The sequence below is a fragment of the Trachemys scripta genome, chromosome 6 (genome assembly GCF_013100865.1).
Source record: "Trachemys scripta elegans isolate TJP31775 chromosome 6, CAS_Tse_1.0, whole genome shotgun sequence".
In the NCBI taxonomy this organism is placed as follows: Eukaryota; Metazoa; Chordata; order Testudines; family Emydidae; genus Trachemys; species Trachemys scripta.
Genome location: NC_048303.1, coordinates 117,472,529 through 117,494,723, shown reverse-complemented (window position 1 = coordinate 117,494,723; position 22,195 = coordinate 117,472,529). Strand labels below are relative to the sequence as shown.

The 22,195-nt window shown below is 41.8% G+C and overlaps 1 pseudogene; it reads left to right on the top strand.

Annotated features, from left to right (window-relative positions):
* The first annotated feature begins 13,350 nt into the window (after nucleotides 1-13,350).
* On the top strand, nucleotides 13,351-14,235 carry LOC117879545 (annotated as a pseudogene).
* Nucleotides 14,236-22,195: the final 7,960 nt, after the last annotated feature.

Below are 22,195 nucleotides of genomic sequence, written 5' to 3'. Positions count from 1 at the left end.
AAAGCAGGACCAATCCCAACTGAATCATCCCAGCCAGGGCTTTGTCAAGCCGGGCCTTAAAAACCTCTAAGGATGGAGATTCCATCACCTCCCTAGGTAACCCATTCCAGTGCTTCACCACCCTCCTAGTGAAATAGTGTTTCCTAATATCTAACCTACAGCTCCCCCACTGCAACTTGAGACCATTGCTCCTTGTTCTATCATCTGCCACCACTGAGAACAGCCGAGGCCCATCCTCTTTGGAATCCCCCCTTCAGGTGGTTGAGAGTCTGCTATCAAATCCACCCTCACTCTTCTCTTCTGCAGACTAAATAGGCCTAGTTCCTTCAACCTCTCCTCATAAGTCATGTGCCCCACCCCCCTGATCATTTTCGTTGCCCTCCACCGGACTCTCTCCAATTTGTCCACATCCTTTCTGTAGTGGGGGCCCAAAACTGGACACTGTAGATGTAGCCTCACCAGTGCCAAATAGAGAGGAATAATCACTTCCCTCGATCTGCTGGCAATGTTCCTACTCATGCAGCCCAATATGCCATTAGCCTTCTTGGCAACAAGGGCACACTGTTAACTCATATCCAGCTTCTTGGCCACTGTACTCCACAGGTCCTTTTCTCAGTCCCCAGCCTGTAGCAGTTCATGGGATTCTTCAGTCTTAAGTGCAGGACTCTGCATTTCTCCTTGTTGAACCTCATCAGATTTCTTTTGGCCAAATCTGCCAATTTGTGTAGGTCACTCAGGACCCTATCCCTACCCTCCAGTGTATCTACCTCTCCCCACAGCTTAGTGTCATCTGCGAACTTGCTGACGGCGCAATCCATTCCATCATCCAGATCATTAATGAAGATGTTGAACAAAACTGGCCTCAGGACAGGCCCCTCGGGCACTCCACTTGATACTGGCTGCCAACTAGACATCGAGCCGTTGATCACTACCCATAGAGACCGATGATTTAGCCAGGTTTCTATCCACCTTATAGTCCATTCCTCCAATTCATACTTCTTTAACTTGCTGGAAAGAATACTGTGGGAGACCGTATCAAAAGCTTTGCTAAAGTCAAGGTATATCACGTCCACCGCTTTCCCCATATCCACAAAGCCAGTTATCTCATCATAGAAGGTAATCAGGTTGGTCAAGCATGACTTGCCCTTGGTGAATCCATGTTGACTGTTCCTGATCATCTTCCTCTCCTCCAAGTGCTTCAAAATGGATTCCTTAAGGACCTCCTCCATGATTTTTCCAGGGACTGAGGTGAGGCTGTCCGATCTGTAGTTCCCTGCATTCTCCTTCTTCCCTTTTTTAAAGATGTCCACTAGATCCTGCAGAGTCCAGCACCAAATTCAGAGGGGAAAGCCATAAACCTGGTACCTGAGATCAGTTTGAGGGAGAACCACCAAATTAAGGCAGACTTAAGGAGTGGGGAAGTCCTTCCTGTGATTCCAGCCAGTTGTTTCACCCCAACCCAGGAACTACACCTGGGCAGAGATTAAATATAAAAATCATAACTGGAGTAACAAATAAGGCTTTCTACCTTAATGTCTAGCTAAGAGTCCTTTATGACACACACTTACAAAGCTGTAATCTGGAAGCTTGCAGAAGAAAAGAAAATGTTAAAATGATACATTTACTTAACCATCTTTTTAGAATAATGTAATTAGAAAGCTTTGCCTGTTGTTTCTGAAACGACCATAGATGCTGCTAACTGAATGAAATGCTGCATCATCTTTTTGATAGTTAGGTAGTAAAATAGAGAAGCTCCAAAACTATATTGTGTTGTAATATTACCTATTTAAAGGGAAAAAAAGTAGGTTATATAGCAGAATTTACTTTACTGTATGGGTACAGTCCTGAGTCCTTTGTCTTGGGCTATCCAAAATGCTAATAAATCCGGGCTTTTTCCTGAAGGAAAAAATTAGTCTTTTGATAGTGTTTTTCAAAAGTTCAAGACTTTGCTTACCTTGGGCTCCTAGTGACCGATAGTCCTTATACTGTAGTAATACCATGTAACTGAAAAAATACCTAACCAAATTTAAAAAAAAATTGAATGGACACTTTTCTTCAAATGTGTCAATACCTATCCTGAGAAGTATTAGGGAATAATCATGTAAATATGATTTTTCTCACCAAGATTTTTCTCTGATTTTTATATAGCATGTAAAAATAGAGTTAGGGCAGCAAAAGCTTTCTGTATATAAAAATAAATATATTGGTATCTGTAACTGATTTATATGGGTTTGCCTCATTTGAAAGACCCATTTAAGTGATTTCATAAAAGTGTTTATATCTGCAATAAGAAGAACAAGAGTACTTGTGGCACCTTAGAGACTAACAAATTTATTAGAGCATAAGCTTTCGTGGACTACAGCCCACTTCTTCAGATGCAATATCTGCAATATCATCTCACATTTATCCAGAGGGGCAGCAAATGCTGCAGTTAAGATTGTAACACCATTTCCACTGTGAGGAGAAATGTTACTCCTTTCAAATCCTCTGAAAAAGTTCCTTTCAAATTATAAACTTACATGCAAGGTGGTGTCAAGTTTGGCCAAGCTATTTGAAATATATAAAAATAGAATATTTTCAGTGTTTTTCCTGTATGGGAAATTCATATAATGCCATGATTGTCACATCTCTCTCTGCAAAGGTGAAATATAGAAAATTCAGATTGGGTTTGTTCATTAGATTTTGGCAGGCACTAGTGTTTTTGGCACTTTGAAGACGCCGATCATCATATTTTAAAACATTAGTTTTTAAAGTAACAATGTACAGTTGGCATGTTATGGACATCCCAGGTCCACCACTAACTCTAGCATACCAAACAAGGTTTATAAAAGATGTCAGACTTGCCAGATTTGAAGAAAAAAAAAATTCTTTGGTTTCAGAATTCTTCCAGAGATTAAGGAAAACACAGACTTTAAAAGTCAGGGTCTGTTACCAGTTTTCACTTTACAAGCCCATTTTGATCATTCTACATAGACCAATCTAAATTAAATTTTTCATGCATTATCCTCTGCAGCATAAGAATATTTTGGCCAAATACAAGATGATTTGAATGTGGCATTTAACAAAACTTGTGATTCTTTTTATTCTCTCATTTTTTAAAGTCTTCTGACAAGTTTTTGGAAAAAGTATATTACAAACACAAAAATTAACAAAAATTCCAACTTACTTGTATTCGGTTTTCCTCTTTGACAGTAAATGACTCTTAGTACTTTTGGAATGTTCAGTGCTTAAATAAATATGGACCTTTGAACAATCAGGTATGCAAATACAAAGACTTTATAAGATGAGTCAGCCACTTAAAATAAAAAATTCTCATACTGCTTACAGTCCCATTTCCGATCCCCCCAGATAGAACCCAAAATCAACACATTAATAGGCAACAGATTTAAAACAAACAAAAGGAAGCATTTTTTTCCACACAACTCACAGTCAACCTGTGGAACTCCTTGCTAGAGGATGTGAAGACCAAAACCATAACAGGGTTAAAAAAAGAACTGGATAAGTTCATGCAGGGTAAGTCCATCAATGGCTATTAGCCAGGATGGGCAGGAATGGTGTCCCTAGCCTCTGTTGGCGAGAAGCTGAGAATGGTCAACAGGGGATGGGCCAATTGATGATTAACAGTTCTGTTCATTCCTTCTGGGACACCTGGCATTGGCCATTGTCAGAAGAAAGGATACTGGGCTAGATGGACCTTTGATATGACCTAGTATGGCCATTCTTATGTACCATCCCCCTAAGATCTAATCTGAATCTATATCTCCCATTTTAACTTTCCATTTGGAAGTGCTTGTAAACATGATTCTTGGATATAAATATGAATTCCAATATATATGAAGGAGGATGGGTCAATGTAGTTTAAGAGGCACAGGGATCTGAGGTGGAATACACTAGAACAGGAGAATGAGATTTTGGGAGAAGAGGCACAAAAGTGTGAATCAGGCAGGAAAGAAATATAAAATTAAAGAAAGAAGAAAAATAGGTTTCTCAAAGGTAAAGCACAGGAAGGGGGATTTAGGAGTTAATAAAGAGCCTGCCTTCATCGCCTCAAACTGCTTCTGATTTGGGCACCTTTTGTGATAAAGGCCCACTTCTCTTGCCAAAATGCAGAGCTCTGGAAGATGGTAGGATGGTCCTCTTTAGCTCTGCCAAAAGAATCAGCTTTGCCGTGCTGGAGGGTAATTATCTCTTCCAGACCATCTGGAGAACTCAGCAGCAAGAGGGGAAGGTGCCTGCTGAGCAACACAACCAGGAAAGAGTGCCATCAGCAGGCAGTGGGAACATGCCTTTTTCCTCCAGAGGAGTAGCTGTACTATGCAGTCAGAAAGGGGTGATGGGGGGAAATCACTTCTCATCCTTTTAATATCCCTGGTGGACATTCCAGTAGACTTCCATTAAAGTTCCACTGGTCTCTCTTGCTGTTGAGAACCTCTCAACATGGAAACCCAGGTCATCAGGAAAGAGCAGAGACGTGGGCTCTTCTTTTGGTTAAAACCATAGTAATCAACTGGAACCAGTTGAAAAAAAAATACTGCAATACCCAGTGAGAAATATGCACCTTTCTAGTCCCCTCCTTCCCTCACCAGTTGCTGAAGAAAGTGTCTGTTCATTAATATTGCAATGCTTTCTGATAGAAATCAAAGGATTTATTGGAACACTGTAAGTAACACCTCCAGCAGGTCTAAAACTGCCTGCACCCCATTCAGATACAGCCACACAATTTCAACACAATGTAAAGATACAGCACTACCTATTGGTGGAGGTGTGGGCTACACTGACTATTACAGTATCCCTAATGGAAATGTCACTAAACTGTATTCAAATTCTTCCACTGATTTCTGTTGCTTTCCTTCTTTCAAACAGTAATGTCACAAATTCAATATGATGAGTATTTCAGTGTGATTGGAGTTTTGGAAGAGAACCAGACCAGTCTGTCACTGGCAGAACCGAGTAGAAAGTATTTTTAAAAATTAACAAGCTATTGACACTTTTTTCCAAAATTAAATTTTTTTGGAGTGGTGGCTGCTGATGTGGGCTTGTGTGCATGGTGGGGTAATGCACTCTATGGGGGTATGATTTCTAAAGCACATGTTGTGCATTATTTGTCTGTGTAGACAGTGCTGGTGCACTTTAATGCAATGCTGGTTGAAACAGCATTATGGATTATGGAACCTTTAGTGCTCACCAACAGGTCTACAGACCAATTAATGCTCAATATGTTAGTGCTCTTTAGAAATCATACCCCATAGAGCACATTGCCTCACTGTGTAGACAAGCCCTTAGACACGATCTTCCATTTGGCACGCTGCCCTTCTGTTGTCACACTCCATATGGAGAGTGACAAAGTGGGTGCAACTGGGTACTGTACTGGCTTTTTCAATCCTGCCTGCCTCTTTTTCTGGCCTGGGGCGTATGCCATAGCAATCCTTGCCTATTCCAGACTACTGAGGGGCAAGCCACATTCTTCCAATAGCAAAGGCTCAGCTGTCCAAAGAGACACTCCCCGAGCCTACCTTTCTCCCTGAAGTTTTCAGGGACAACAGCCACACAGCATTTGAAAAAGGGGTGCAGAACTATACTAAAAAAAAAAAAAAACTCCCCAAGGGTGCCAACCCCATCTCCAAAAAAAGCAGAACACAGTCCTGAGAAATGGCTAGGAATTGGAGAGCCAAAATATTAGCTGAGTTGTTAGACAGAAATTTGGAATAATACTTCAGGATTTTCCTCAAAGAGAGCCCAAACAGCAGGGCAGTCTGGTTGAGCCTACCTGCTACTGTGTTGGCAGAATGGAACTGGCAGGCACTTCAGGGAGGTAGGGCATTCCCCTGCTGCCAGTGTCTAACAGGTCTGGTTCTGCCTCCTAGCTGGGACCAGGCTGAAGTACCTGTTGCCATGGATCTCTACACAACAAAGAAGCTTTTCTGCTTTCTGTAGCTGATGGCAGGAATCCTCATCTGTGACGAAGTGGGGCTGTTCTTAGTGTTTCCTCTGAATACTGTGTGGGTGCCTCAGTTTCCAGCCGACACTCTGTCTCCTGGCAACTAATGGCCTGGGCCCTTCCCCCCTGCAAGGCAATGCTAAAGGTATGGGAGAACAAAGGAATCAGGTGACCTCCTGGCCTGGGAAAGGAACTCAGCAGAGAAGGAGGGGCTGGAGGGGGTTTCAGTTTGGAGCTGGCCGGGGACGGGAAGTGAGGGCAGATGGGGTGGTCTGGCTCGCTGGGCCCCAGAATGGACCCGGCTGAGGGGTCCCATTCTCTGTACTTACAAGATCTGTTTTAGACCATGTTCCTGTCATCTAATAAACCTCTGTTTTACTGGCTGGCTAAGAGTCACGTCTGACTGCGGAATTGGGGTGCAGGGCCCTGTGGCTTCCCCAGGACCCCACCTGGGCGGACTCGCTGTGGGAAGCGCACGGAGGGGCATATGCTAAATGCTCCAAGGTCAGACCCAGGGAGGTGAAGCTGTGTGAGCTTCTTGCCCTGAAGACAGTCTGCTCCAAGGGAGAGGAGGCTCCCCAAAGTCCTGACTGGCTTTGTGGGGAGCAGTTCCAGAGCATCGCCCGGGGACTCCGTGACACCATCTACCCTCAGAACTGAGGAGCGGCACAAGGCGAGAGGACAGACTGTCACATCCTGCAGAATAAAGCTGCTCTCAGCAGGATGGGCAGAGCAGCCTCCCAGCAAGCACCTCATCCTCCAAGATGGGAGTTGTAGGTGCCCGCTTCCTCATGACAAACTACTGATGTCCAGAGGGGGAAGCCCACCTACTTACATTGGCCCATCCTAAAGCTTAACCCTTAATATTTGCAAGTTTGTTGCTATCTTCCCTATGTCTGTCTTTGGTATTTTCCCCACTGTCACGTGCCTGCCTACTTAGAGGTCTCTTCTTCTGCATGCTGAAACAAACTTTTAGATATGCAGCCCTTCAGGGAAGAGACTTGTTTTGAATTATTTAACAGCTCCCCCAAGCCAAGCCACAACTCCCCTCACATGCCACGCCTACAATTCATGTACCTTAAGTTACAGTTAGTTTGCTTTTTTTTTTGGAGACAAAAACAGTCTTTGCCTCCCTAAATTCAACACCCCTCTCACAGTAGTCAGATTCCTGCCTATGGAATCAATCCTCTTGACTAAATAGCAAGCCCCTCCCTCACAAAATAACGCCCCCTAAAAACAATGTTCTCCCTCTTCCAGAGGTCATGTTCCACCACCCCAGCACACAAGAACAATTTCCCCCTCCAGTACATGTTAGGCTGCTCTTCACCACAAGAGGATTCACTTTCCTTTGCAGCCACCTGCCCTATTTTCCTGTGGAGAGCACTGCTCTCCAGGGAGCTAGGAGATGCTGTTGTGGCTGCTGGCTGCAGCTGCCAGCCAGAAGATTAAAAATAAGATTCTGCCAGAAAGCTGGCGGTGGCGCAGAGAGAGGAGGGACAAATGGAAGACTCCCGCTACAATCGGAGGCCTAGGCAGGGGAAGCCTCTGTTTCATTTGAATGACATCCCCCATCTCCTCCCCATCCCTCACCAGCTGCAGGAAAGGGCCTCCCTGAGCTTGGTGGGGGGAGGAGGTAGCCTATCTAGGGAGCCTCATTATTCCCACAGAGCTGCTGAACTCTGCAGGGGAAGGAGGCAGTCTCCAATGGAAAGACAACTTCTAGCTGCCTCGCACTGGCCAAATGCTTCTCTGCGCCCAGCTACCAAACGGAAGGGAGACCCCCTCCTGCTCCTTCCACAAAACACCATCTATGAGCTAGCGCCAGTGTCACAGCAGGGAAGAGCAGTGTTTCTCAAACCGGGGTTGCCACTTGTGTAGGGAAAGCCCCCTGGCAGTCTGGGCCAGTTTATTTACCTGCCCCATCCACAGTTCCAGCCGATCGCGGCTCCCACTGGCTGCAGTTCGCTGCTCCAGGCCAACGGGAGCTGCTGGAAGCGGCGTAGGCTGAGGGACTTACTGGCCATTGCTTCCAGCAGCTCCCATTGGCCTGCAGCGGCAAACTGCGGCCAGTGGGAGCCACTATCAGCCGGACCTGCGGACGGGGCAGGAAAACAAACTGGCCCAGACCGCCAGGGGACTTTCCCTACACAAGCGGCAACCCCAGTTTGAGAAACACTGGGGTAGCGGGAAGTATCATCACCCAGTCAGAGATTCTCTCTATCCCTTGTGCTGGGAGCTACTCATTTTCCCTGGTACTTGGCTTCTGTCCCAGGGCCTGTCCCCATCTCTGCCTCACACACATTTGTGTCAATTGATGATCAAACTTCCTAGCACCTTCGCCTCCTCCTTGCCAGCTCCTGGCTGGAACATCTCCTCCTCCTTCCCCTCACCCTTAACAGGGCTGGAATACAGCCATTTCCCACTATGTTAATAATAACCACATTTGGCACTTTTCAGGCAAGCTTCTCACCTGACTGGTGTATTACACCCAGAGTGCTGGATTTGCCTAGGCCTTGCACTCGTGTAGAAGGGAGGAAGCAGGTATAAGGATCCTAAGTATGAGAGTATGCAGTATGAGTATGCAGCGAAGACGGGGTTTTCTTGTAAATTTTGGATTTTCTCCAGAGCTTGATTAACAGTAAAACTCCATCACATCAATGACAGTGGCCTGCGTGTGTTGAGGGGAGTATACGGCTTATAGCTTGAAGAGCCACAGTCTCTCTTATAAAGAGTGCACAAAATCATGCCCGAGGTACGGTGGTGGACAGGGCCAGATCCTCAGGTGATTTAAATGGGTACAGCTCCACTGAAGTCAGTAGAGCTATGCCAAGTTACTCCAGCTGAGAATCCAATCCACAGACCTAGGCAAGAGAATCCCACACCAGTGAGAAGTACTTTTCAGTGGGTATAAACCAGGGTCCATTTGATTTAAATCACTAGTCAGGAAGACTCGATTTAATAACGGATTTCTACATAAAACTGCATTCTTGTTCGTTGTTATAAGCTTAATACATATTCATCACAATTCAGAGATAGATGTAGATTTCATTTTTAGAAGGTACACACTATACATTTTTCAAAATAAATCATTAACACTTTTCAGATTAGTTTTACAGCTATATCAGAAAATGAATAATTGTTTGGTTAGTTCATTTAAGAAAGGTAATTGAAGCAGATATTTATGAAGTCATTGGGAGGTGAACTGTCATTAATATTTGGAGGATTTTCTTGCCCTGCTGTATTAGGAGGAGAACATCACCAGACCGACATTTAAATAGTTTTATTTAACTAAAACAACGTTATGTATTCTGGATTTTTTTCTTCAACAGCAAACATCATATTTTAACAAAACAAGCCTATGAATTTTTGAATTTAGTTAAACATTCAAGTTTTTTAAACTCAGGATTGTTTTTGTTAAAATTGGTTTTAACTAAAATAGTTAATTAAATATTTTAAAAAATTAAATTGACTGTCAGCCAGGTCAACATGAGAAACTTAAAATATTGCTTCTGCAACTAACTCAGTTGTCTTCACCTTCATTTTCCTGTTTGTTCATAATCTGGAAAAGAAAAAACAAGCTTTCCTGCTTTTTCAGGTCCCAAACATTTCTCAATTTGGAATGAATTAGTCCAAAGGAAGAAAATATTCTTTCTACACTGGCAGAAGAAGCTACTGCTGTTAAGTGAGATTATCACTTCAACAGTCTCTGAATCCAAATGCTTACGTGACTTCCATCAGTTCACTGGTGTGACTTTCTTTAAAACATCATCAGCAAACATTTCTTGAATGGTTCACCCTTAGCTCTGAAGTCTATTATAGTTGGCATTATGGAGGGATGATTGCTGGATGTCCATGTCATAGCCAACTCCTCTTCTTCAGCAGTTAAGGTTTGACCCTGGTACAGAGTATTGAGAATATTTGCAAGAAAATGAGCTGAAGAGAGTGCTTGCCCCATTCGTTTTTTTAATGCTTGTAACTTAACTCTGTCATTGCATATTTCTCTTCACGTTCTCACTCAGTTCCTTCCAAATTTCAACAGCACCAGCAATAAAACAGCTATTTCCCTGCATTTTGTTCAAGGCTACAGAAATAGACTTCACTGTACTCCGCATGTGTTCAACATTTCTCTTAAGCCCAATGTTGAGAACTTTGGCTGTGACAGTGCCATCTATTTTTTCACGATTTTGTTCACAAACTCATCAGATTAGGCCAGTTGTTGATATAGTGCTCAAAACAGTCCACTACTGAGTTCCATTGCATGTCTTGTAGGAGAGTTAGCTTGCAGAGCAGAGCAGCAGCTACAAAGTGGTTGTTATGGAAGTATTTTGCAGTTTCAACATTAGCCTTTATTTCTGGAACACCGTAGTCTTTGGCGAGGAAATGCATCAAATGAGGCACTGCAACCATATGTTATTAGCTTGGGACTCTCTTCTAAATTTCTTCTGATCTTGGATACATTTGCACCATTGTCTGTGACCAAGCTGCGTACTAGACATTTTAATTTTTTTTTTTTAGTTTGTTATAGCTTTTACTGCTACTTCTTGTAAGTATTCTGCTGTGTGTGCATTTCCTGATGTATCAATTGTTTCTGTAAGGAAGACATTCCCTTCTTCTGTTGTCACACAAACACATACAACAAGATCATGGTGGACATTGCTCCACCCATCATGACTCAACTTAACAATTTCACCCTCTAGACCTTTTGCACACTGCTCACTTTCTCTTTCAGATACTTTATCCAGCAATTTGTCTGCGACATCTGCTCTGTTGGGTGGACTGTACCCTGGTCTTAATGACTGAACCATGTTAATGAAGTGTGGGTTCTTAATCACATGGAAAGGAGAGTTTGTTGCATAAACAAACTGGGAAATTTTTTCATCAATTACCTCTTTTTGTAATCTGCTGGTTCTTATCACAAATATATCTATGGTTGTTTCTGGATGGAGATTTTTTTCTCTCTTTTTGCTATAGGTGATATACTGTGGCTATATGACATACATGATGTGACTGAAACACTATCATTGGCAGATAACTCTGAAACTATAGAAAATATGGTGATCTTGAAGGTGGATAGTCTTCAGAATCCTGTATGTTGAAGATGGAGTCTCCTAAACAAAATAAGTCAATGCAGTTATGTAATTATTATTATTACCATACTGCTCATGTAGTATTACTCATTGCATTCACTGAAACTCAGTACTACTTTAAAGGTGAAATTGTAAAAGGAAGATCTGCCTATTTCAGCTATTTATTTTTTAATCACAACTGCATCTAAAATGCTAGTACCATAAAGTAACAACTATATTTTTTGCTCAAACATGAGAATTCAAGAATAGTCCAGAAGGAAGACAGGCAGTCCTTAAGAAAGAAGTATGAAATAAAAAAGTTTACCAACCTGAAGATCCTGCATGTTCAGACATGTTCCTTTCATCATCTTCAATGCAGCTTCCTCCTGAGAAGGAACACTTCTCATGATGTTGTTTCATTCGGCAACCAGGCCTTGCATTTCTTTGTTGCACTGTTTGCATTTTGCACGCATGCCTGTCTTGCCTACATTTAGAGGAACTTCATTAAAATATTCCCAAACTGGGTCTCTTTTACGGCCTGCTGCCATTTTAGGTTCTCTCTTCTAGTGAGAGAATGGTATGGTAGGTCTCAAATCAATGAAGGCTACGCTCAGAAAGACCTCAAGACTTCTTGCATATGCTGTTCAAACAGTTTCACTTTTGTTTCTGCTGCCTGTCCCTCCCTTCTCACATTTATCTCCAGACTTCTTCTCCTTGTCCATTCTATTCTGCCCCCAAAAATCTTCTCTTCATTGAACTTTTTGAAACTTTGCACTTTTAGAGAGAGGTAAGGGATTAACTCTGTGTACACAAATTTGCAGAGGGATTGAGATCTGTTATTTCTCACCTCTATATATCATTTATTTTAAAACATTTTTGCTGTTAACAAGCATGTTATCTCTGGAGAGACAAATCCACAGTTTGAGAACTGCAAAACTAAGCATCTCTGATGGTATCGTCTAGACTGAGCACTGAGTCCCATTGGGTAGATAGAAAGATTATTTAGGTTAATCTATACAGAAGTCCCTAGAACCTCATAAAATTGGGTCCCTAATCCATGAACTATTGGAACTCATTTACAAATTTTTTCTTAAACATTACATGAATATATTATCTCACCATGGAATAGGGATTATAAATTCTAGTTCTATAGTATGAAACATCTTTGAGTTTAATTAAGACACATTTAATTAAACTCAATCTTTAGATCAGATTTTTTGGATAAAATACTTTTTGAGGAGAAAGCCTATTTAAATTAAAAAAAAAATCAGATTTTTTTTAATATTTAAAAAAATTGATTTTTATCCACCTTGGTATAAACTATACACTTTAGGTACTGGATTCAAATTAATATTTTAAACACCATTTCCTTTTTGCTAAAATCCTAGCTTGTTTGTGACACATATGTAACCTTTGGGTGGGCTAGAGTTCACTTCATTTCCCATCTCCAGTGCCTTAAAAACCACCACCAACCCAACAACCATAGAAAGTAGCTGGAGACCCAGAGTTCAGTCTCTAAGGATTTTCAGCAAGGATTGAACAGGGTCAACCTCCCCACATTCAAGTCGCAAAAGGAACTATAGAAATTAATTTAATCAAATAACTTTATCAAATCTTATGATAAAAAAATAATCTAATTTTTACAGCATGACATGGCGATTTTATAATCCACAGACATTCCCTTCAGTTATACATAAACATAAATAAAAAACCAAATTAAAATTGGAACAGTTCAGTCTTCACAGAAACACAGCGAGAAGAAACTGGAAGTTCCCACTTAGGTTTTGTTCACCTAAGTCTCAGTTAGAGTCTTTGATCACCAAATCCCTACAGTCTGCTGAGTCTAAAACAACATCTTCCCTTCCCTGGCTTGTAGGAACCTTCAGCTGGAATCCACGCAGTTACTACATTTAAAGAAAAGTTGGTGAATCAGACTAATTGAGACAATTTAACTAGAACAGTTTGACTAAAATCAAAACAACATTCAAAGCGTACAATTAAAATAGAAGTTCTTTTTCCCTCCCAATTTCCCCTGGCTATAATTAGCATTGCCCAGGCTTCCCCGTTGGAGGATAACAATATCCCTAACCTGCTGCAAAGTGCTTCCGAGTTAGGGCCAACAGCCTGCTTCCCGCTCCTGGCTCAGCTTCTCCCAACTCACCCAGGGCACATGGCCCCCTGCAAAGCAGCTGCCCTTACTGCTCTCACTCCCAGAGTCGGACTCCAACAACAGGGAACCTATTGGAGCAGACCAAAAACTACCACATCCAATTCCAGAAGCTTCTGGATGTGGAGTGCTTAATCTGCCTAGCAACAGTGACCCAGAGCCCCTGGCTCAGCTCCACCATGGCTGTCCCACTCTGCGCACTGCTCCGCCCGGCCCGGGCCCCAGCCCGCCTGCTGCTGCGAGCCCCGGCTTAGCTCTGCTCGGCAGGCACTCTGTTCCAGTACCTCGTGGTGGAGAAGCAGGGGGCGAAGCGTGATCCAGCTGAACCACCCCAAGGCCTTGAATACCCTCTGCAATGGCCTGATGAATGAGATGAACCAGGCCCTGGACTCCTTTGAAAAGGACCCACATGTGGGAGCCATCATCATCACCAGCAGCGAGAAAGCCTTCGCAGCTGGAGCAGATATAAAGGAGATGCAGACCAGAACCTTCCAGGAATGTTACGGTGGCAATTTTCTTGCACACCGGAACGGAGTTTCTCTGATCAGGAAGCCGGTCATAGCAGCTATGAATGGATATGCTCTGGGCGGTGGCTGTGAGCTGGCCATGATGTGTGATGTGATATCTATGCTGGCGAGAAAGCGCAGTTTGGGCAACCTGAAATCTTGTTGGGAACCATTCTAGGAGATGGCAGGACTCAGAGACTCATGAGAGCAGTGGGCAAGTCCCTGGTGATGGAAATGGTCCTCACAGGAGACAGGATCTCTGCTCAGGAAGCCAAAAAAGCAGGCCTGGTCAGCAAAATCTACCCCATGAAGAAACTGCTAGAAGAAGCCATCAGCTGTGGGGAGAAGATTGCAGGGAATTCTAAGCTTATAACATCAATGGCCAAGGAAGCGGTCAATGCAGCCTTTGAGAAGTCGCTGACCGAGGGGGATAAAATGGAGAAGAGGCTCTCCCTCGCCACCTTTGCTACGGATGACCAGAAGGAAGGGATGGCAGCCTTTGTGGAGAAGAGAAAGGCAAACTTCACAGACCACTGAATGCCAGCGTGCCTTGTCCTTTTCGAGCTGCTGAGATGGAGCCCCTCCCTTGATCCCCTTGCAGTGTGGGACTGACAAATAACCATTGCAGCAGGTTGTGCCCGGCAGTGACCAATACGGGTGCCAAATCCTGTGCCACTGTCCTGGGAGGAAAAGTCCTTTGATTCACAAACACTACATTACATGGGGTGTTGGGGAAGGAGCTGCTGTAGGCTAGCCTAACGGTTTGGCCCCTTCCACATAATGAGGTGATGGGGAATAGGGGGCACATCTGATCTGAATCTCAAATGACCCGATGCTTTTGTCCACAATAAGAAAATCGGAAATGGAAGGGAAGAAAAATGACCCAGACACAACTCACTCCTACCTCCCCCAATGGGTCTCTTAAAGAGACATCTCCCTATTAGGTACATGAGTTACATACACATAAAGTACATAGGCCTACTGCTGTAAAACAGCTTGTTTTCCTGCTTTTATACTGGCCTAAAAGCCAGCACAAAAACACTGTATGACCATACAACATCACAGTCGGAGGTGTAGCCACTTAACCCATTAGTGTACCCAAGGATTGAGTACTAGCTAGCTAGCTCAGATATAAAGCACAGTCCAGTTCTTCTGTTGCTTACATTGATATACATCATGAGTAGTTCCAATTAATGCAAGAAAGAAGAGACTCAGGCCAAAAAAACTCTTCTCTGCTGCTGCCGTGAGCTAAACTAAGACCACTAGAAGGAGTCTAAGTAGTTGACATCTATACATTAACAAAAAATGTGTGTCTAAAAGCCATTTCCAGATAGTTAATATAAGGGCTCTGAATGTGAGGAGTTCAGGATCTGAGATGGAAAATACCTTCCTACAGCTTTACTAACTGTCCCCCTTAATCATTTGGGTTTTAGGCCCTGTGGGTCCTCCCCTTAGGCTGGGGTGGGGTGATCCTTTAGCAGTGGGGGGGCAAAGCGGGGTCCACTTCCCGGAACCCAATATGTACAGCTTTACTACTCCTTCTAACCTATTATTAATTCCTCTGAGGCCATATCCTGAAATGTTAACATCATAGATTCTAGCATGTTTAATTACTGACAGTATCTTTATTCAAATTAAAATGTATTAAGACTCACTATTTCTAACAACACTCATTCAAAAGTTATGGGGAAGCCCCCTTAAAATTATGTTTTTTAAGTCAAATACATTTTTTTTAAATTTTTGTCTTCAGATTTCTGAGCTTTGAAGATTCACATTTTTCAAACTTTTCTCCTTAACCATGAGGGCTGGAAGCTGTATTTTATTTGAAAAAAGCAAGCAAAAACCAATTATCATATGATCACTTTGCTGCAAAAGCTAAGGCAATAAAAAAAACAATATTAAAAGAGCACCAGATATGATGAAAAAAAATATCACAGGCGCTCATAATAAAATTGTACTTTACCTTATATTTGTAATGGTAAAGCTGGTCAAAACTGAAAACGTTTCCCCTCTCCACACTGCAAAAGCCAGTCAGCCTGAGCAAACCCATTCTTAGTCTGAACCAGCACATTCTCCTCCTGATCTAAAGTCACTATCCATATCTACCTTTACCATGCTCCCAGTCTAGTTCAAAGGACAGGTCCATCTAGCTTGGCTGATGAGTGTTGATTGGCTGAACTGCCTGGCCTTTTAACTCTTTCCTGCCTGGTCTTGGATGACTGCAAAGCAACTCCACTGAAAAAGGAGTTTTGTAACTTACCTCTTCTTGAGTGACCCCATATGTAGAGTCTCCTTGATACCAGACTGATAGGATACCCCATTACAGGTACATAGACTGGAAAACTGCCACCATAGCTGCTTGACACATTTATGTGTAGGTTATGATCCTGAAGTTAGCAGTAATAAAATTCAAATTCTCAACTGATTTCTCATCCTAACTGTAAAGACACCTTCAGCTAGCTATCTACATCCCTGACACTGATTATGTGGCAACACAGAAACCCAAGAGTCCCCACGCAATTGGGCAGTATACTGTGACTCCTTGACACATGTTGCATTTAAGTTCCTTTTTAACCAAACTCCACTGCCTATTAACCGCCCCTGGACAAGGTGAGACATGTCAGGGAAAGCACCCAGAGGACCTTTCTCACCTTCTTCTAACAACTGACTTGGTAGGGAAAAGAATCCCTTCCCCCTTTCTTTAAAACACTCTTCCTGGAGCTATTTTGAGATTAACTATGAGATTCCCTTACCATAAATATATGCTAGTATTACCCTTTTGCAAGATTTCCATTCATGTTCAGACCATTTTGTTTTCCTTCACTCTAGCAACCTTACTGCAGTAATGTCACCTTAACCTGGGTTCTGAAAAGACCCTGTCCAGAAAGGGTCTGTGTATGTAGTAGGTGGAAAATCATATAGCTCTGGCTTCTTTCCTTGGTCCTTTTTTGCTCTATCTCCCTTCAAGCTCTTGAATCTCTTGTCCCTCTGTAGGCTAAAAATGAACTACGGGAAATGATCAGAAATTTCACAATAGTCAGGAGAAGATGGACCAGGTGTGGCTGGAGTGGAGCAGAAGCTCCTACTCTGGAGGGAGGAAGGACAATTGTTGAGCACACCACAGGTTCCAGCCCTCATTAGTCAGGGTGGAGACTGTCATTTTCTGATTGCTTTCTCACATTGCCAGTTTGCCACACCCTGTGATGAAATCACTAGTCTCATATAAAAGCTGAACAAGTGTTACTCCCATAGGGCAGTGTATGAGTCAAGCAGGAAAAGTCTGGTGAGAATAACTTTAATGCACTATGGGGGCTATAGTGTTAGTTGGGTTGAACAGTAAAATGTAATTATTTAAAACTAGTTTAATGCTTTTTAATTCTAGTATTAAGGAATGTTTTCTTATGTTGGTAGCAGAATAAGTAGCAAATAAGTTATTTCTATTTGGTGTGTATGTTATGAAACCTGGCTTATTTGCTCTCTAGAAAGCTAGCAGAAGATGAGAGTAAAACATATTAACAACAGCAGTACTTAAACTAAGCTCTGGCTATAAAAATCTAAATCTACTCATCCCAATGCCTTAGGCCTTAAGGTAAAAAACTAGGGACTAATCAGGATTCATTAAAAATGTAACATAAGAGTGGCCATACTAGGTCAGACCAAAAGTCTGTCTAGCCCAGTATCCTGTCTTCTGATAGTGGCCAGTGCCATGTACCCCAGAAGGAATGAACAGAACAGGTAATCATTAAGTGATCCATTCCCAGCTTCTGGCAAACAGACTAGGGACACTATCCCTGCCCATCTTTGCTAATAGTCATTGATGGACCTATGCTGTATGAATTTATCTAGTTTTTTTTTTTTACCCTGTTAGTCTTGGCCTTCACAACATCCTCTAGCAAGGAGTTCCACAGGTTGACTGTCTTGTGTGGGAAAAAATACTTCCTTTTGTTTTGTTTTAAACTGATTACCTGTTAATTTTGTTTGGTGACTCCTAGATCTTGTCATGAGAGAGTAAATAACACTTCCTTATTTACTTTCTCCACACCAATTATGATTTTACAGACCTCTATCCTATCCCCTTAGTAGTCTCTTTTTCCAAGCTGAAAAGTGCCAGTCTTATCTCTCCTCATACAGCAGTTGTTCCATACCCCAATCATTTTTGTTGCCCTTTTCTGTCTTATATTATATATTGTAATAGGGTGACCCCATCTGCACACAGTATTCAAGATGTGGGCATACTATGCCTTTATACAGAGGCAATGTGGTATTTTCTGTTTTACTATCTATCCCTTTCTTAATGATTCCCAATGTGTGGGGTTTTTTTTTTTGACTGCACATTGAGTGGATATTTTCAGAGAACTATCCACAATGACTTCAAGATGTTTCTTTAGTAACAGCTAATTTAGACACCATTTTATATGTATAGTTGGGATTGTTTTCCAATGCATTACTTTGCATTTATCAACATTGAATTTTTTTTTTGTGTACCCAGTTTTGAGAGATCCTTTCGTAGCTCTTAATCTTCCTGGGACTGAACTACAATCTTGAGCAATTTTGTATCCTCAGCAAATTTTGCCACCTCACTGTTTGTTTACCCCTTTTTCCAGATCATTTATGAATAGGACTGCCCCAGTACAGATCCCTGGGGGACATCACTATTTACCTCTCACCATTCTGAAAACTGGCAATTTGCTCCTACCCTTTGTTTTCCTACATTTTAACCAGTTACCAGTCCATGGGAGAATCTTCTCTCGTCCCATGGCAGCTTACTTTCCTTAATAGCCTTTTGTGAGGGACCTTGTCAAAGGCTTTCCGAAAATCTAAATACACTATATATCAACTGGATCCCCCTTGTTCACATGCTTGTTGACCTCCCTCAAAGAATTCTAATAGATTTCCCTTTACAAAAACCATGTTGACTCTTCCCCAATAAATTATGTTCATCTTTGTGTCTGACAATTTTGTTCTTTACTATAGCTTCAACCCATTGGCATGGTACTGAAGTCAGGCTTACCAGCCTGTAATTGCTGGAATCCCCTCTGGAGCCCTTTTTAAAAATTGGCATCACATTAGCTATCCTCCAGTCATTTGGTACAGAAGCCGATTTAAATGATCGGTTACAGACTATAGTTAGTAGTCCTGCAATTTCACATTTGATTTCCTTCAGAACTCTTGGGTTAATACCATCTGGTCCTGGTGACTTATTGACTTAGTTTTGGAACAAATTGGTAAACTTCCTCTGACCCTTTAATCTGGGACAGTTCCTCAGATTCTTCACTTAAAAAGAATGGCTCAGGTTTGGGAATGTCCCTCACATCTTCAATTGTGAAGGATGATGCAAAGAATTCATTTAGCTTCTCTACAATGGCCTTGTCCTTGAGTGCTCCTTTAGCATCTTGATCGTCCAGTGGCCCCACTGGTGGTTTAGCAGGCTTCCTGCTTCTGATAGAATTAAAAAAATTGCTCTTACGTGTTTGAATATTTGGCTAGCTGTTCTTCAAATTCTTTTTTGGCCTTCCTAATTATATTTTTACACTTCATTTGCTGGAATTTATTCTCCTTTCTATCTTCCTCACCAGGATTTAACTTCTACTTTTTAAAGGAGGTCTTTTTGCCTCTCAATGCTTTTACTTTTGTGCTCTTTTGGTTATTATAATTTGGGGTATACATTTAAGTTGAGCCTCTATTATGGTGTCTTTAAAAAGGTTCCATACAGCTTGCAAGGATTTTACTTTGGGTGCTGTAGCTTTAAATTTCTGCTTAACTAACCTCATTTTTGTGTAGTTGCCTTTTCTGAAATTAAATGCTACAGTGTTGGGCCACTGTAGTGTTTTCCCTGCCATAGGGAGCTTTCCATTTTTGTGTTTTCTGTGCTGGTACAAAACATGTCACTGATTTGGTTGAGATTTTTAACCAAAAAACATATTAGCTCTAAATTGTTAAAAGGGTGAATGTCACTTATACTGTGACCATGAAACATACAGAGAAGAATAACAAGTGGCCAAATTGTTTGAACCTATGAAACTGAAAATCAAGATTCAAAACCTGTTACTAATCCTCTAATTTAAGAGGCAATCGAGCCTTGGGCCAATCTAGTTCTTCTTAACCAGGTATGACTTGCTCCCAAATGTGGATCTTGTTAATTCACCAAAGGAACGGGCAATTAGCAATGTGAGATTATGTTGCAGTAGGGCACAGGAGCTTCCAAATCCATTGAGTGGAATCCTGTTTTTAAATCTAACTATTCAGATGGGTAGTACTAAACCTAGCTTCCTACAAATGGAAGCTTGAGGGGAAAACAGAGGTTGTGTATAAAGTAGTATATATATAAAAATGGTGCAGAGATACCTGATGCAGCTTAAGAAAGTTGCATCTAATAGCAGTGTGACATGAGAAACTACTGGGGATTCATTCCATGACTTTTTGTTCTAGTTTCTTCCAGCACATCCTCTTAAGATATTAATAGATTTATCAAGTTACAGTAAGTTAGAGGACAGGGTAGCATTCAACCACAGGCTCTAAAGCAATGTGACAAAGTGGTTGAACTGATAACAGATGTGAAATCTAATTTTGAAGTGTGTGAATATTTGATAGCTGATATAACTCCTAAAAATGTGCTACCAAATGATCCTGGGAACTCAGGCCAGTAAAAATGAACTTGACTCCTGGGCAAACTAAAGCCAAGTTTAAAATCTAAATAAGCATCAGATAAACAAGTGTGGCTTTTGTATGGGCAAATTATCCTTTCAAACCTATTAATTCTTTGAGGGCCTAGTGGAAAAAGCAGAAGTGGTAGATAGTTATTTAGGTTTTTCAGAAGGCTCTTGAGAGTGCTTCACAAGAAGTTATTAAGCAAAATAAACACATGCAGTGAGAAGCAAAGGTCTGTCCTGAATTCTAAATTGGTTAAGGGGAAACTGAGGATAAACTTCTTATGCTGAAAACTGACCAGAAGTGAAGCATTCCCCTGTTCAACATAGTTAATATTTCATGTACTAGGCTGCAGCAGGGGGTGAGCAGTCAGCAGTTGGGGGTGGGGAGGAGGAACTAATAGACATCAATTTTAGTCTAAAACTAGATGCATGAAGCATGTTAGTGATTTTGAAAATAAAGAAGTTAGGATGGATCAAATCCATGTAATCAAATGCATGTTGGGAGACTCAACATCAACATATCCAACGGTGTTCTAAATATACTTCTCTATATAGGGAAGAGACCAACAAAGTGCAGTACTGATAAAACAAAATGTGGAACTTCAATAAAGAATATTACACTGAAACAAATGCAAAAGGCTGAACTTGTATTGCTCTGTAAACTGGTATTAAAAGCTAACCTCAAATACAGTGTTCATTTCTAGTCATATCAAAGATAATTAATTATATAAAAAGAGAGAGCAGTAATCAAAATGATCACACAGCAGTCACAGTATCTAAGCCATTTAAACTTCCATATGAACAGATTAATAAATTAGGGCATCTAGTTTTTGTGTTTTGTTTTTAAATGTGGTGGAAGTTTTGAAAAACTATACAGGAACTCATTTAAAACTATGTACCTCTTACAGCAAGTTCTATAGGTTAGTAATGCATTGTGTACCATAGAATATTAGGGTTGGAAGAGACCTCAGGAGGTCATCTCGACCAACCCCCTGCTCAAAGCAGGACCAACCCCAACTAAATATCCCAGCCAGGGCTTTGTCAAGCCTGACCTTAAGAACCTCTAAGGATGGAGATTTCACCACCTCCCTAGGGAACCCATTCCAGTGCTTCACCACCCTCCTAGTGAAATAGTGTTTCCTAATATCCAACCTAAACCTCCCCCACTGCAACTTGAGACCATTGCTCCTTGTTCTGTTGTCTGCCACCACTGAGAACAGCCGAGCTTCATCCTCTTTGGAACCCCCCCCTTTAGGTAGTTGGATTTGATAGCAGCCTTCCTCTCTTCTCTTCTGCAGACTAAATAAGCCCAGTTTCCTTCAGCCTCTACTCATAAGTCATGTGCCCCAGCCCCCTAGTTTTTTGTTGCCCTCCGCTGGACTCTCTCCAATTTGTAATGACATACTGGGAAAGAGCTTAGTAATGCTAAACATTTAGACTTGCATCCGAGCATGGTGGTAACTAAGGATAACTAGACTTGTGCTTCAGCACCCAATGCCCAGCGATCAGTTATTTGGGTTAAGAACCTCCTCTTCCCATCTGAATTAACACTTATAACAGTACATCTGGCTCTACCCAGTATACTCTACTGGAGACAGTATATTGGACTAGATGGCTATGAAAAGTCCTATTTAGATTTATACGGTGTACTAGCTCTTTTAGAGGCCAAACTAACACTAATGTGGTGGTGTCTTGACTTATTTGACTCTCCAACAAAATCAGAAGAAATGCCCATCTGAATGTGGGGAGGCAATGGGTGACCTTGAAAGCAGGAATAGAAATTCCAGTTGAGACAAGACTTCTCTGAATAAGCATCTTCCGGAAATCAAATTCACATGATAGTGGTATAATTGTCTGCCAAACACAAT